At 36.8% G+C, this 17,601-nt stretch overlaps 1 long non-coding RNA gene across 3 annotated transcripts in view; it reads right to left on the reverse strand.

Annotated features, from left to right (window-relative positions):
* The window catches only part of LOC123803434 (uncharacterized), a 67,159-nt gene that overhangs the window by 44,639 nt on the left and 4,919 nt on the right, over positions 1-17,601 (reverse strand). The window contains exon 2 of one of the 3 annotated variants that reach the window (XR_015723229.1): positions 9,222-9,333. The exons of the other annotated variants lie outside the window; for them this stretch is intronic. This is a non-coding gene — a long non-coding RNA (uncharacterized LOC123803434). The remainder of the gene's footprint in view (positions 1-9,221; positions 9,334-17,601) is intronic. 3 annotated transcript variants of the gene reach the window in all.

The following is a 17,601-nucleotide window of genomic DNA, read 5'->3' on the forward strand; positions in this document are numbered from 1 at the left end:
GTCTGTGGCTCAGGTCATGATCCCAGAGTCCTGGGATCAAGCCCCACACTGGACTCCCCGCTCATCAGGGAGTCTGCTTCTCCCTCTAACCCTCCCCCCTCCCATGCTCTCTCTCTCACTCTCTCAAATAAATATGTTAATAAATAAATAAAATAAAAATAGAGAGACAAAGGGGCAGAAAACTTTTTAAAGAAATAATAGCTGAAAATTTCCCTAATCTGAGAAAGGAAACAGATATTCAAATCCAAGAAGCACAGAGAACTCCCAACAAAATCAACAAAAGCAGATACAAACAAGACATTGTAATTGAATTGGCAAAATAGACTGATAAAGAAAACATGTTAAAAGGAGCAAGACAAAAGAAAATAGTAACATACAAGGAAAACCCCATAAGGCCATCAGGGGATTTTTTAGCAGACACTTTCCAGGCCAAAAGGCAGTAGGACGATATATATTCAAAATGCTGAATGGGAAAAATCTGCAACCAAGAATACTCTATCCAGCAAGACAATCATTCAGAATAGAAATAGAGATACTTTCCCAGACAAACAAAAACTAAAGGAGTTCATGACCACTAAACCATTAGTGCAAGAAATATTAAAGGGAACTCTCCAAGTGGAAAGGAAAGACCAAAAAAATGAAACTATGAAGGTAAGAAACAAAAAAGCAGTAAAAATTAGTATTTCTGTAAAAATATCAGTCAAGGAACTCACAAAATAAAAGGATTTAAAATATGACACCATATACCTAAAACATGGGGAGGAGAGGAGTAAAGAACTGGTTGAAACTGAAATAACCATCAACTTAATACACGCTGCTATATGCAGAAAATAGTATATATAAACATAATGGCAACCACAAATCAAAAACCACTAATAAATATGCTAAGAATAAAGAGAAAGAAATTCAAATATATCACTAAAGAAAACCAGCAAACCATGAAAAAGAAAAAAGACAAGAAAGGATCAGAGAAAATCTTCAGAAGTAACCATAAAACAAGTAATAAAATGGCAATAAGTACTTAACTATCAACACTTACTTTGAATGTAAAGGGACTAAATGCTCTATTCAAAAGACATAGGGTGACAGAATGAATACATGACCCAGGTGTGCCTGGGTGGCTCAGTCAGTTAAGCATCTGACTCTTGGTTTTGGCTCAGGTCATGATCTCAAGATTGTGAAACTGAGCCTCATGTCAGGATCCACGCTCAACACAGAGTCTGCTTGATATACTCACTCTCCCTCCCCTCTGCCCCTACCCCACTCATCCTCTTGCTTTCTCTCGCAATAAATAAATAAATAAAATCTTTAAAAACAAACAAACAAAAAACACGACCCATCTAGGAAAGAGTCTTAATAAGCAACATCAGGAAGAGAGGAAGATGGCAGCAGAGTAGGAGGACCTTAAGCTCACCTCATCCCACGAACACAATGAGATAACTATCAAATCATCCTAAATACCCTAGGAATCGACCTGAAGAGTGACAGAACAAACTCCAAAACTAAAGAGAGAAGAGGCCACATGTAAAAACAAAAACAAAAACCAGACCCACCTATATGTTGCTTATAAAAGAGTCACTGTAGACCTAAAGACACCTGAAGATTGAAAGTAAGGAGATGGAGAAACATCTATCATGCAAACGGATGTCAAAAGAAAGCAAGAGTAGCGATACTTATATAAGACAAAATAGACTTTAAAACAAAGACTGTAACAAAAGACAAAGAAGGACACTATATAATCATAAAGGAGACAATCCAAAAAGATATAACAATTATAAATATTTATGCACCCAACATGGAAGCATACAAATATATAAAACTGTTAATAACAAATATAAAGGAACAAATTGGTAATAATAAAACAATAATAGGAGACTTTAACACCCCACTTACATCAATGGACAGATCATCTAAACAGAACAAGGAAACAATGGCTTTGAGTGACACACTGGACCAGATGAATTTAATAGATATATTCAAAATATTCCATCCTAAAACGCAGAATATACATCCTTTTCAAGTGCACACAATTAACATTCTCCAGAATAGATCACATATAGGCCACAAAACAACTTCAACAAATTCAAGATCAAAATTATATCATGCACCTTTCTGACCACCATACTATGAAACTAGAAGTCAACCACAAGAAAAAAATCTGGAAAGCCCACAAATACATGGAGGTTAGATAACATGCTTCTGGGGAGCTTGGCTGGCTCAGTCGGAAGAGCATGTGACTTTTGATCTCAGCGTTGTGAGCCTGACTCCACACTGGGTGTGGAGATTACTAAAAATAAATAAATAAATAAATAAATAAATAAATAAATAAATAAATAAAACGTAAAATAAATAAATAACATGCTACTAAACAATAAACAGGAAATAAAGGAAGAAAATTAAAAAGTACATGAAAACAAATGAAAATGAAAACACAATAGTCCAAAACCTTGAGGATACAGCAAAAGCAGTTTTAAGAGGGACATTTTTACCAATACAAACCTACATCAAGAAGCAAGAAAAAGGGCACCTGTGTGGCACAGTTGGTTAAGCATCCGACTCTTGATTTCGGCTCAAGTCATGATCTCAGGGTTGTGGGATCAAGCCCCACATTGGGCTCTGTGCACTCAGCGGGGAGTCTGTTTGAGATTCTTTCCCTCTACCCCTCTGCCTGTTCATGTGCGCTCCCCCCCGTCTCAAATAAATACATAAATCTTTAAAAATACGTATTTTTTTAAGAAGCAAGAAAAATCTCAAATTAACACCCTAAACTTACACCTAAAGGAGCTAGAAAACAATATACAAAACCTGAAACCAGCAAAAATAAATGATACAGAAGTTAAAAAAAAATAAAAAATAAAGCAGATCAATGAAACCAGGAGCTGGTTCTTTTTTGTCTTTTCCCTTTTTTTAAAGATGTATTCATTTATTTGAGAGAGAGAGAATGACTAGGGGGAGGGGCAGAAGGAGAGAATCTTTAGGCAGACTCCCCACTGAGTGTGGAGTCTGATGCAGGGCTTGATCTCAAGACCCATGAAATCATGACCTGAGCCAAAACCAAGAGTCAGACGCTTGATTGACCAAGCAAAGCAGGCACCCCCAGGAGTTAGTTCTTGGGGAAAAAAGTCAATAAAACTGATAAACCTCTAGCCGGACTTATCAAGAAAAAAAGGGGCCCAAGTAAATAAAATCACAAAAGAGAAAGGAGAAATAACAACCAACCCCACAAAAACACAAAGGACCGTAAGAGAATATCATGAAAAACTATATGCCAACATATTGGACAACGTAGAAGAAATGGATAAATACCTGGAAACAAATAAACCACCAAAACTGAAACAGGAAGAAACAGAAAATAAGAACAGACCGATAACCAGCAAAGAAATTCAATCACTAATCCAAAAACTCCCAAAAAACAAAATTCCAGGACCAGACGTCTTCATATGCAAATTCTACCATTTAAAGAGTTGATACCTTAAAAAAAAAAAAGAGTTGATACCTATTCTTCTCAAACTATTCCAAAAAACACATGATGAAGGAAAACTTCCAAATTCCTTCTATGAGCCCAGCATTACCCTGATACCAAAACAAGATAAAGACACCACTAAAAAGAGAACTACAAGCCAATTCCTCTGATAAATATAGATACAAAAATTCTCAACAAAGTACTACCAAACCGAATCTAACAATACCTTAAAAAAATCATTCACTATGATAAAGTGGGATTTATTCCTGGGTTGCAAGGGCGGTTCAATATATGCAATTCAGTCAAGATGATACATCATATCAATAAGAAAAAGGGTATGAACCATATGCCCATTTAAAGAGACATAGAAAAAGCACTGGACAAAGTATCACATCCATTCATGATAAAAACCCTCAACAAAGTAGGTTTACTGGGAACATACCTTAACATAATAAAGACCATATATGAAAAACCCACCACTAACATCATCCCTAATAAGAAAAACTGAGAGTTTTTTTATCTAAGGTCAGGAGCAAAACATGCATGTCTACTCTCACCACTTTTATTCAATATAGTCCTAGTGACAGCAATCAGACAAGAATAATAAGTAAAAGGCATCCAAATCAGTAAGGAAGAAGTAAAACTTTCACTGTTTGCAGATGATGATACTATATAGAGAAAACCCAAAAGACTCTACCAAGAAACAGCTAGAAATGATAAACGAATTGAGAAAAGTCACAGGATACAAAATCAATGTACAGAAATCTGTTGCCTTTCTATACATCAATAATGAAGCAGCAGAAAGAGAAATAAAGAAAACAATCCCACTTACAATTGCAACAAAAATAAAAAGACACCTAGTAATAACCTAACCAAAGAGGTGAAAGACCTGTACTCTAAAAACTACACAACACTGATGAAGGAAATTCAAGACAACAAAGAAATGGAAAGACATTCCATGCTCATGGATTGGAAGAACAAATATTGTTAAAATGTCTACATTAGGGAGTGCCCAGCTGGCTCAGTTAGAACATGCGACCCTTGATCTCAGGACCACGAGTTAAAGCCCCAAGTTGGGCATAGAGCCTACTTAAAAAAGAAACTGTCTAGGGCACCTGGCTTGGTTAAGCGTCTGCCTTCAGCTCAAGTCATGATCGCAGGGTCCTGGGATCAAGCCCCACATCCGTCTCCCTGCTCAGCAAAGAGTCTGCTTCTCCCTCTCCTTCTGCCCCCCTCAACTCGTGCCCTCTCATGCATGCTCTCTCTCTCTCAAATAAATAAATAAAATCCTTTTTTAAAGAATGTCTGTTAAGGAGGGCATGTGATATAATAAGCACTGGGTTATCATATAAGACTGATGAATCACTGAACTCTAACTTTGAAACTAATAACACATTATTTGTTAATTAATTGAATTTAAATTAAAAAATTAGAGTAAAAAAATGTCTGTACTACCCAAAGCAATCCACACATTTAATGCAATCCTTATCAAAATACCAACAGCATTTTTCACGTAACTAGAACAAACAATCCTAGAATTTGTATGGAACCACAAAAGACCCTGATAGCCAAAGCAATCTTAAAAAAGAAAACCAAAGGGGCATCTGGTTGCCTTAGTCAATAGAGCATGTGACTCTTGATCTCAGGGTTGTGAGTTCAAGCCTCATGGTGAGTATAGAGAATACTGAAAAAAATAAAATCTTGGGGCACCTGGGTGGCTCAGTCAGTTAAGTGCCTGACTCTTGATTTCGGCTCAGGTCATGATTTCAGGGTTGTGAGATTGAGCCCTGCATCAGGCTCCACGCTGGGCACGGAACCTGCTTAGGAGCCTCACTCTCCCTCCCCTCCCCTCTAAAAAAAAAAAGAAATAAAAGAAAAAGAAAAAGAAAAGCTAGAGGCATCACAATTCCAGATTTCAAATTATATTACAAAGCTGTAGTCATCAGGACACCCGGGTGGCTCAGTCATTTAAGTGTCTGCTTTCAGCTCAGGTCCTGATCCCAGGATCCTGGGATCGAGTCCCACATCGGGCTCCTTGCTCAGCGGGGAGCCTGCTTCTCCCTCTGCCTGTTGCTCTCTCACTCTCTCTCTCACACAAATAAAAAATAAATAAAATCTTTTAAAAAAAAGAAAGAAAATCTATGGTACTAGCATAAAAACAGACATAAAATCAATGGAACAGAATAGAAAAGCCAGAAATAAACCCATACTTTTATGGTCAATTAATCTATGACAAAGTAGGCAAGAATATACAATGGGAAAAAGACAATCTCTTCACAAAATGGTGTTAGGAAAACTGGACAGCAACATGCAAAAGAACAAAACTGGACCACTGTCTTATACCATGCACAAAAATAAATTCAAATGTATTAAATACATAAATGTGAGACCTGAAACCGTAAAAATCCTGGAAGAGAACACAGACAGTAACTACTCTGATATTGGCCATAGCACCTTTTTTCTAGGTATGTCTCTTGAGGCAAGGGAAACAAAAGGAAAATTACTGGGACTGCATCAAAATAAAAAGGTTCTCCACAGCAAAGGAGACAATCAACAAAACTAAAAGAGAACCTACGGAATGGGAGAGGATATTCACAAATGATGTACCTGATAAAGGGCTAGTACCCAAAATATATAAAGAACTGATACAACTCAACACCCAAAAAACAAATAATCCAATTAAAAAATGGGCAGAAGACATGAACAGACATTTTCTTCCAAAGAAGACATACAGTCATCAGGCACATGAAAAGATGCTTAAAATCACTCACCATTAGGGAAATGCAAATCAAAAGTACAGTGAGATATTACCTCACACCTGTCAGAATGGCTAAAATCAACTACACAAGAAACAACAGGTGTTGGCAAGGATGTGGAGAAAAAGGAACCTTTGTGGACTATAGGTGGGAAAGCAAACTTGTGTAGCCACCGTGGAAAACAGTATGAAGGTTCCTCAAAAATTAAAAATAGAACTGCCCTACAACCCGGCAATCGCACTACTGGGTATTTACCCCAAAAATACAAAAACACTAATTCAAACGGATACATGCACCCCTATGTTTATAGCAGCATTATTTACAATAGCCAAATTATGGAAGCAACCCAACTGTCCATCGTTTGAAGAATAGATAAAGAAGATGTGGTATATATACACAATGCAATATTATTCAGCCATAAAAAGAATTAAATCTTGGATAAAGCTAGGGAGTATGACACTAAGCAAAATACGACAGTCAGAGAAAGACAACTACCATGTGATTTCAGTCATGTGAAATTTAAGAAACAAAACAAATGAGCAAAGGGGAAAAAAGACAAATACAAACCAAGAAACAGACTCGTATGTAAATATAGAGAACAAACCGATGGCTACCAGAGGGGAGGTGGGGGGAGGGAGAATGGGTTAAATAGGTGATGGAGTTAAGGAATACACTTGTCATGATGAGCACTGGGTGATGTATGTAATTGTTGAATCACTACATTGTACATCTGAAATTAATATAACACTGTATGTTAACTAACTGGAATTAAAATAAAAACTTTAATGAAATAAAAAAGTAAAATAACCAGAGAAATATTTCACATTGAAACTCTCAAAATAAGTTTAGTCAATTTAAATCATATAACAGAAACTTAAATAAACAAACATGGTAGATAAGACTAATAAAGTTAGAATAACTCAGCTGGAATTGAAAAGAGGACAAAAAAATTCTATTCCCAAAGTTATGACAGCCTTGAATTCTGATATTATGGCAATCATATCTGTGCTTGATATTATACAATGTACCATATGTGCTTATACTCCCTGAAACCTTATAAAAATGGCTTATGGGGGTGCCTGGGTGGCTCAGTTGGTTAAGTGTCTGCCTTCAGCTCGGGTCATGACCCCAGGGTCCCGAGATCCAGCCCTGCATCGGGCTCCCTGCTCGGCCAGGAGCCTGCTCCTTTTTCTTTTTTTTTTTAATTTTTTTTATTATATTATGTTAGTCACCATACAGTACATCCCCGATTTCCGATGTAAAGTTCGATGATTCATTAGTTGCGTATAACACCCAGTGCATCATGCAATACGTGCCCTCCTTACTACCCATCACCAGTCTATCCCATTCCCCCACCCCCCTCCCCTCTGAGGCCCCCAGTTTGTTTCTCATAGTCCATAGTCTCTCATGCTTCATTCCCCCTTCTGATCACCCCCTTTCTTTATCCCTTTCTTCCCCTACCGATCTTCCCAGTTCTTATGTTCCATAGATGAGAGAAATCATATGATAATTGACTTTCTCCTCTTGACTTATTTCACTTAGCATTATCTCCTCCAGTGCCGTCCATGTTGCAGCAAATGTTGAGAACTCGTTCTTTCTGATAGCTGAGTAATATTCCATTGTATATATGGACCACAACTTCTTAATCCAGTCATCTGTTGAAGGGCATCTCGGTTCCTTCCACGATTTCAGGAGCCTGCTTCTACCTCTGCCTCTGCCACTCCTCCTGCTTGTGCTCTCTCGCACGCACTCTCTCTCTCTCTCAAATAAATAAATAAAATCTTTTTTAAAAAATGGCTTATAGATGGAAATACAATTCTCAACAAAGTTTAACTTGAATGGGTTAAAAAGCTTAATTTGTTGTCATTTGGCAACTGGATATAGTAGCACATTAAGGAGGTCTTTATTATGCTTTTGCTACGAATATTAGGAATATGGTTGCTTAAACTGGTCATTAAACAATGGTGTAAAAGAATGTGCAGCAAAGGAAAAATGCTCCCCCAAAATGACTGCGTGTGATTAAGGTTGTAAGTGATGTAGAATCAGAGGGTGGATTGATATTTTTGTGAACTTAGCTTTGTACAGGGCATTAGGCCCTTAGGATTAATTAGTGTGTGAGTGATTTGAAATTACAAATTGGATTGTTGTGTATTGTTATGATGTATTTTCAAATCCATTTGTTTATGATAAAGAAGGTTTTTAGAAATAAAGTTATTTTGATATAAGAATGAAGTAATTTGTGTTAGGATATTGTCCCGTCATCTGTTCTCACTGTTAAGAACTCAACAGCTCAGCTGCCGGGGGGGGCCCCACTGGGGGCATATCAGTAAAAACAGAATATAAGGAAGTAAGTATGGCAAGGGGACATTTTGACAGTCAATACTGCATTGCTGAGGACAATTTAAGTATTTGGTCTTAGATAGGCAACATTTTGCTGATCTAAAATAGCTCTCTGAAGACCTTGTGGCAATTAGCTCCTGGTTCCTGGTAAAAGTGAATCTTCTACAAGCAGTGGTGAAAGCTGTGCAGTAGCTTGAGATAAAAATCCTCTTGCCCATCACAATGGTGCCATCAATCCCTAGCAAAGCACTCTAGCAACAGGGGACCTTTACTTTTGTACTCGTGGGTGGGCCTCACCTTTCAGATGGCTAAGCAGTCTCTCCTGAGTACCAACTCCTTTAAAGGTACACCTCAATTAAGTTTGAACTTTATTCCTTTCACTTCTCCTTCCCTGGAACAATAGTGTGATTAAGCTATCATAAATTTAGAGTACGTTATTTTTTTACTGGCTTATGAAGAGACATTGTCCTGTGTGCTACTGGCCTGTAAAATTCTCACAGTGAGCATCTTCTAAATAAATTATTAGCAAAGACAAACTCAGTCTTTGAATATTAAGTTGCTTTCCAAAACAAAGTATTACCAAAGTCCCTATACCCAAGGAACTAGTTCCACAAATATTTTTTCCTGCTAACCTAAATTTAGATAAAGAAAAGGACGCTTACCACTCTTGATTCCATTATACCTTCAGGCGGAGACCAAGCAGATTAATGTTGTAAGAACTGATAACTTATGCCAACTTGTCAGAAGTCCCAGAACCTCACAGCTGCAGCAGCTCTGGGGAGAGCAATGTTCATCCAGTTAAAATTTGTCCTGCCATCCACAACAACTGTTCGGGAGTAAAAATTTCGTCCACCCTTCAAGATTCTTCTGGATGGTCTAAGGACTAAACTAACATGAGACAGATTAACAGAAGAAAATCAAAACTGTGTACCTACAAGGAATCCACATAAACTGAGTATCCAAACACAGTCAGGCAAAATGAAGTAAATATGTCATTCTGGACTAAGGAACACAGGCATGGGTTAGGAATTTCAAAGGAAAAGAGAGCAATTCACAGGAGGATGAAAAAGACTAAATGCTTATGAAAGAAATGCTTGCTGGGCCATACAGAAACAATGGGACATGACAGGACTTTAAACAAACAGGCCTTACTAGATTCCTCCCTAGCTATCATAATTAGTTCACATTATACTGTAATTACCTATGGTGACATTCCTGTCTTAGAGCAGGTCCTCTACCTAAATTCTTTTAGGCAGTTAAAAGAAAGGTCAAAGATTCTTCCTGTGCTTTATATTTCATAGAAATAATCAGACTAGGGGCGCCTGAGTGGCTTAATCAGTTAAGCATCTGCCTTCACCTCAGGTCATGATCCCAGAGTCCTGGGATCAAGCCCCGCATTGGGCTCCCTGTTCAGTGGGGAGCCTGCATCTCCCTCTGCCTCTGCCACTCCCTCTGCTTGTGCAGTGAATGCTCTCTCTCTGTCAAATAAATAAAATCTTAAAAAAAATAATCATACTATAATAATTCACATGCTAAAGACACATTTTTGGGGTGGCAAATTTTTAATCCTTTCATTTATAAGATCAAACAAATAGAAATATATAGCCCAACTAATATCAAAAAGGCAAGAAACAACAAGTGTAAGGATGTGGAGAAAAGGAAACTCTCACGTTTTGTTCACGGAAATGTAAACTGATGCAACCACTGTGAAAAGCAGTATGGAGATCCCTTGAAAAATTAAAAATACAAACACCATATGATCCAATAATTCCACTAGTGGGTATTCACCCAAAGAAAACAAAAATACTAACTAGAAAAGATATATGTACCCCTATGTGTATTGCAGCATTATTTATAATAGCCAAGATATGGAAACAACCCAACTGCCCATCCATATATAAATGGATAAAGAAGATGTGGTATATATATGGAACAGTACTCAGCCATGAGAAAGAATGAAGTCTTGACATTTGCAATGACATGGATGGACCTAGAGGGTATCATTACGTTAGGTGAAATAAGTCACATAGAAAGATGAATACCATGTGATTTCATTATATGTGGAATATAAAAAAACAAATGAACAAATGAAAGGAATAAACTATTAAATACAGAGGACAAACTGGTGGTTGCCAGAGGGAAAGGTGGGGGATAGTCAAAATACATGAAGGGGATTAAAAATTACCAACTTCCAGTTATAAAATAAATCAGTCACAGAGATGAAAAGTACAGCATAGGGAACACAGTCAATCATACTGTAATAACGTATGGTGACAAATGGTGATGACACTTATCAAAGTGAGCACTGAATAATGTAGAGAATTGTCAAATCACTATGTGGTACTCCTGAAACTAATATAACATTGTATGTCAACTATACTTCCATAACAAATTTTTAAAAAGAAAAAAAATTAAATACATGACCTGAGTTAAATCTGAATTACAGATTAAAAAGAAACATATTTTTGGATAAGTATAGTAAGGGCAGAAAGCTTTTCCCTTATTCCCTTCTAGGTTTTTCAGCTGCTCTAATAATTAAATTACATAACACAGATGAACAGAAGAAAAACAAATAAGAAAGCTCTTCCTTTGTCTGCTGGGCCCCAAGTCTTCAGCTCCAAATGATCCACATGCAAAAGTGACACAGTCTGAGGTGGATTATTCTCCCCCTCAACAAAAAAGCTTACCTTTAAAAAGACTTGCAGTGCAGGAAAGAACTGAATATTTTATAAAAAGACTACAAAAATTGCAGCCAGCCAAGCTGAGGGCCAGCCCGACCCCCCAGCCCAAATGCAAACGCAGCAATGTGGCTCAGCCACAACAAGAAGGTGCACGAAGCCCACACCAGGGACAGCTCTGGAGTACAGTGATTTTGGTGACCAGGAGAGATTGCACTAAAGGGCATCACCAGATGCCCTCCACTTAAGGCCACTACTTTCAAGAGCCGGAGACACACAGAGCTGACTTATTTAATACACAGAAAGAGACACAAAGAGTAAGACAAAATGAGTGGACAGAAGAATATGTTCTGAAAGAAAGAATATGAAAAAAATCACAGAAAAAGACCTAAGTGAAACAAAGATAAGCAATCCACCTGACGAAGAGTTCAAAGTGATGGTCATAAAGACACTCACTGGGCTTGAGAGAACAATGGATGAACTCAGAGAGAAATATAACAAAGAGATAAAAAATATATAAAAGAACCAATCAGGGCTGAAGAAAGCAATAACTGAAGTGAAAAATATACTATAGAGGGCATAAGCAGCAAATGAGAGGATGCAGAAGAATGGATCAGCAAGCTGGAAGACTGGGTAACAGAAAGCAACCATGTGGAGCAGCAGAAAGGAAGCAATTTTTGAGAACAGGTTGGGGCACCTGGGTGGCTCAGTCAGTTAGGCGTCTGCCTTTGGCTCAGGTTGTGATCCCAGGGTCCTGGGATCGTGCCCCACATCAGGCTCCCTGCTCAGCCAGGAGCCTGCTTCTTCCTCTCCCTCTGCTGCTCCCCCTGCTTGTGCTCTCCTGCTCTCTCTCTCTCTCTGTGTCAAAAAAATAAATAAAATATTTTTTAAAAATGAGAATAGGTTAAGGTACCTTTGTGACAACATCAAGGATAATAACATTTGCATAATGGGGGTCCCAGAAGGGGAAAAGAAGGAAAGGCAGAAAACTAATTTGAAGAAATAATACCTGAAAGCTTCCTTAATCTGGGGAAGAAAAGAGACATCAAGGTTCAAGAAGCACAGACAGCCCCAAACAAGATGAACTCAAGGTGGTCCACACCAAGAAACACAATTATTAAAATGTCAAAAATTAAAGATAATGAGAGAATCTCAAAGCAGCAAGAGAAAAGCAGTTATGCAAGGGAAAAACAGTAAGGCTACCAGCTAATTCTTCAGCAAAAACTGCAGGCCAAAAGAGAATGGCATGATATATTTAAAGTGCTGAAAGGAAAAAATCTACAACCAAAAATACTCTACTAGCAAAGTTATTCAGGATTAAAGGAGAAAGAAAGAGTCTCACAGACAACTATACAAGAAATGTTAAATGGACATATTTAAGGAGAAAACACAAGGCCATAACTAGAAGTAAGAAAATTTTGAAAGGAAAAATTTCACTGGTAAAAGCAAACACACAATAAAGATACGAGTTCCATCATTTATTTAGGTAGTATGAAGGCTAAAAAAACAAAAGTAGTAAAATCAATTATATCTAAAAACTTAGTCAAGGAATACACAAAATAAAAACGTAAAATATGACATCATTTACATAAAACATGCAAGGGGGAGTACAACTGCAGTGCTTTTGGACTGTGTTCAAACTTAAGTGACAACCATCTTAATATACATTGCTACATACATGGAAAGTTATAAATGAACATCATGGTAATCACAAACCAAAAACCTGTAATAGATACACAGTAAGTAAAGGAACCTGAGCATAATACAAAGAAAGTCATTAAGCATCAAGGGAACAGAGCAAGAACAGAAAGAAAAGATAACTATAAAAACAATGAGCAAGACAGCATACATATCAATCAATCACTCTAAATGTGAATGAAGTAAATGCTCCAATCAAAAGACATATGGTAAAAAAAAAGACAGGGTGACTGAATTGATTAAAAAAAAAATGACCCATCTATATGCGGCCTACAAGAGACTCACTGTAGACCTCAAGACACACACAGGCTGAAAGTGAAGGGATAGAAAAAGATATTCTATGCAAATAGAAGCAAAAAACAAACAACAACAACAACAAAAAACCCTGGGTAGCAATGATTATATCAGACAAATCAGATGTTAAAATAAAGTCTGTAGCTCAACATTACTAAATATCAAGGAAATGCAAATCAAAACCAGGAGGAGTTATCACCTCACACCTGTTAGAATGGCTGACATCAAAAACAAAAGAAACGACAAGTTTTGGTGAGGTTGTGGAGATAAAGGAACCCCTGTGCACTGTTGATGGGAATGCAAACTGCTACAGCCACTGTAGGAAACAGTAGGAAGGTTCGTCAAAAATTAAAAATAGAATTACCATATGCTCCAGTAATTCCACTACTGGGTATTTACCCAAAGAATATAAAAATACTAATTTGAAAGGATATGCACACTCCTTTGTTTATTACAGCAATATTCACAATAGTCAAATTACGGAAGCAGCCCAAGTGTCCATTAATGGATGAATGGATTAAGAAGAAGTGGTGTCTAGGGGCGCCTGGGTGGCACAGCGGTTAAGCATCTGCCTTCGGCTCAGGGCGTGATCCCAGCGTCATGGGATCGAGCCCCACATCAGGCTCCTCTGCTATGAGCCTGCTTCTTCCTCTCCCACTCCCCCTGCTTGCATTCCCTCTCTCGCTGGCTGTCTCTATCTCTGTTGAATAAATAAATAAAATCTTTAAAAAAAAAAAAAAAAAAACAAAAGAAGAAAGTGGTATCTAGGTGCCTGGCTGGCTCAGTGGGTAGAGCATGTGACTCGTGATCTCCAGCACATGAGTTCAAGCCCCACACTGGGTGTAGAGATGGCTTAAAAACATATATATAAATACATATAAAATATATATATACATAAAAGAAGTGGTGTATGTATACAATATAATATTACTTAGCCATGAAAAAGAATGAAATCTTGCCATTTTGCGACAATATGGATGGATCTAATGCTAAATGAACTAAATCATTAAGAGGAAGACAAATACCATATGATTTTATTCATATGTGGAATTTAAGAAACAAAACAAATGAACAATGAAAAACAGAGATAATCCAAAAAAAAAGACTCTTACCTATAGAGACAAACTGATGGTTACCAGAGGGGGAGGTGGGTGGGGGGGATGGGTGAAACAGGGGAAGGGGATTAAGAGTACACTTACCATGAAGAGCACTGAGTAATGTATAGAATTGTTGGATCACTATATTATACACCTTAAACTATACTGGAATTTAAATAAATAAATAAATAAATAAATAAATAAATAAATAAATAAATAAAACAAAGACTGTACTAAGCGAGAAAGGCATTACATAATATAAAGGCATAAATCCAACAGAAAGATGTAACATTTGTAAATATCTATACACCTAATATAGGAGCACCTAATTATATAAAGCAAACATTAAGAGACATAAAGGGAGAAATAGACAGCCAACAATAATAGAACTCTTTAACACCCCACTTACATCAATGGATAGATCATCGAGACAGAAAATTGACAATGAAACAGTGACTTTCAATGACACATAAGGCAAGATGGACTTGACTTAACAGAGATATACAGAATAATCCATTCAAAAACAGCAGAATTCACATACTTTTCAAGTGTACATGGAATATTCTCCAGGACAGATCTCGTGTTAGGCCACAATTTCAATAAATTTTAGGAGACTGAAATCAAAGCAAGCATCTTTTCTGCCCACAACATTATGAAACTACAAATCAGTACCAAAAAAAATTACCAGAAAAACAAAAAAACACGTGGAAGCTAAACAACATGCTACTAAACTACAAATAGGTCAAAGAAGAAATCAAAGAGGAAATCTAAAAAATAATTGGAGACAAATGAAACTGAAAACATGACATTTGAAAATCTATGGGCTGGAGCAAAGTGGTTCTAAGAGGAAGATTATGGCAATACAGGCCTACCTCAAGAAACAAAAAAATCTCAGTCTAACCTTACACCTAAAGGAGCTTGTAAAAGAAGAGAAAATGAAGCCCAAATTTAGCAGAATGAATGAAATAATAAAGAGTGGAAATAAATGAAATAGAGACCAAAAACACGATATTAAATAGATCAAGGAAATTAGGAACTGATGCTTTGAAAAGATTAACAAAATTGATAAACTTTTAGCCAGTCTCATCAAGAAAAAAAGGAGGGCTCAAATACATAAAATCAGAAATGAAAAAGGGGCGCCTGGGTGGCTCAGTCGTTAAGCGTCTGCCTTTGGCTCAGGGCGTGATCCCAGGGTCCTGGGATTGAGCCCTGCATCGGGCTCCCTACTCCACTGGGAGCCTGCTTCTTCCTCTCCCACTCCCCCTGCTTGTGTTCCCTCTCCTGCTGGCTGTCTCTCTGTCAAATAAATAAATAAAATCTTAAAAAAAAAAGAAATGAAAAAGAAGTTACAACTAATACCACAGAAATACAAAAGATTATGAGACTACTATGAAAAATTATTTGTCAATAAATTAGACAAATTAGGGGAAAATACGAAAATTCCTAAAGATAGACAATATTCTGAGAATCAACCAGAAAGAAACAGAAAATCTCAACATACCAATTAGTATAATGGAATTGAATCAGTAGTCAAAAAACTCACAACAAGGGGCATCTGGGTGGCTCAGTCAGTTAATATCACTCAGGGTCCTGGGATCCGGCCCCATGTCAAGCTCCCTGCTCAGCACGGAGTCTGCTTCTCCCTCTTCCTCTGCTCCTCCCCCCAGCTTGTTCTCTCTCTCTCTCAAATAAATAGAATCTTAAAAAAAAAAAAAAAAACCTCCCAACAAACATAAATCCAGAACCAGGGGCACCCGGCTGGTTCAGTCAGTACAGCACATGACTCTGGGGGTAGTGAGTTCAAGCCCCATGTTGGGTGTGGAGCCTAATTCAAATAATAAGTAAATAAATAATTGGTTAATATTATATCTTTAAAAAAAGGTACTCAATGGAATATAAATACCACAATAATTAGAAACCTACAATCACCCATTAAAAAATATACAAACTATCCTCCAAAAATGTTGTACCAACAGTATAGGAAAATGTTCTTTCTCCAATACGCTGACATGGAATATTATTAATTTTCAAAAATTTTGCCAATCTGACAGGTGATCTGTGTTTCTTTGCATTTGCCTGATGAATAATGAAGCTACACATAGTTTCAAATGTTTATTGGCTATTTTTGCTTCTTTGGTGTAGTATCTATTCATATATTTTGCCCCTCTTCTATTAGGTTGTCTTTTTCCTATCAATATGTAGGATTCTTTATATATTAGGAATGTAAATCTTTTTTATTATATAGGTTGCAAATATCTGCGTAGTGATTTGTTTTAAATTTTTATTTATGAAGGCAACACTTTATTTTTTTCAGGATTTATTGATTTATTTATTTAAGTAATCTCTACACCCAATGTGGGGCTTGAACTAATGATCTGATATCAAGAGTTGCACACTCCTCCAACTGAGCTAATCAGGCACCCTGAAGGCAACACTTTAAATTCTACCAAACATTCAAAGAAGAATTAATACCTATCCTTCTTGAATAGAGAAGAGGAAAAAATGCTTCTGAATTGATTTTACAAGGCTAGCATTACCCTGATATCAAAGCAGACAAAGACACTACAATAAAAGAAAATTACAGGTCAATAACCCTGATGAACATACATGCAAAAATCCTCAATAAAATATTTGCAAAATTAGTTCAATAGTACATTAAGAGGACCATTCACCACGATCCAGTGATATTTATTCCAGGGATGCAAGGATGATTCAGTATCTCCAGATCAATCCTTGAGATACACCACATTAAGAAATGAAATATAAAAATCGTATAATCATCTCAACAGATGCAGAAAAAAAATTTCACAAAATTGAGCATCTATTCATGAGAAGCACTCTCAACAAAGTAGATATAGAAGGAACATACCTTAAAAAAATAAAGACCATACATGACAAACAACAAACATCATACTCAATGTTAAAAAGCTGAGAGGTTTTCTTCTAAGATTAGGAAGGCAAGGGTTCTTTTATTTCAATACAATACTGGAAGGACTAACCACAGAAAGCAGACAAGAAGAATACATAAATGGCATCCAAATTGGTAAGGAAGAAGTAAAACTATCACTATTTGCAGATGACATAATACTATACACTATGTAGTATACTATATATAAAAAACCCTAAAGACCACCAAAAAATACTAGAATTAATAAATTCAGTAAACATGTAAGATATAAAATCAATATACAGAAATCTGTTGTGTTTCGACACAATAACGACAAAATATCAGGAAAAAAATTAGGAAAACAATCCCATTTACAATTGCACCAGAA

The sequence above is a fragment of the Ursus americanus genome, chromosome X (assembly GCF_024610735.1).
Source record: "Ursus americanus isolate L20-20 chromosome X, mUrsAme1.1.p, whole genome shotgun sequence".
Lineage (NCBI taxonomy): Eukaryota > Metazoa > Chordata > Mammalia > Carnivora > Ursidae > Ursus > Ursus americanus.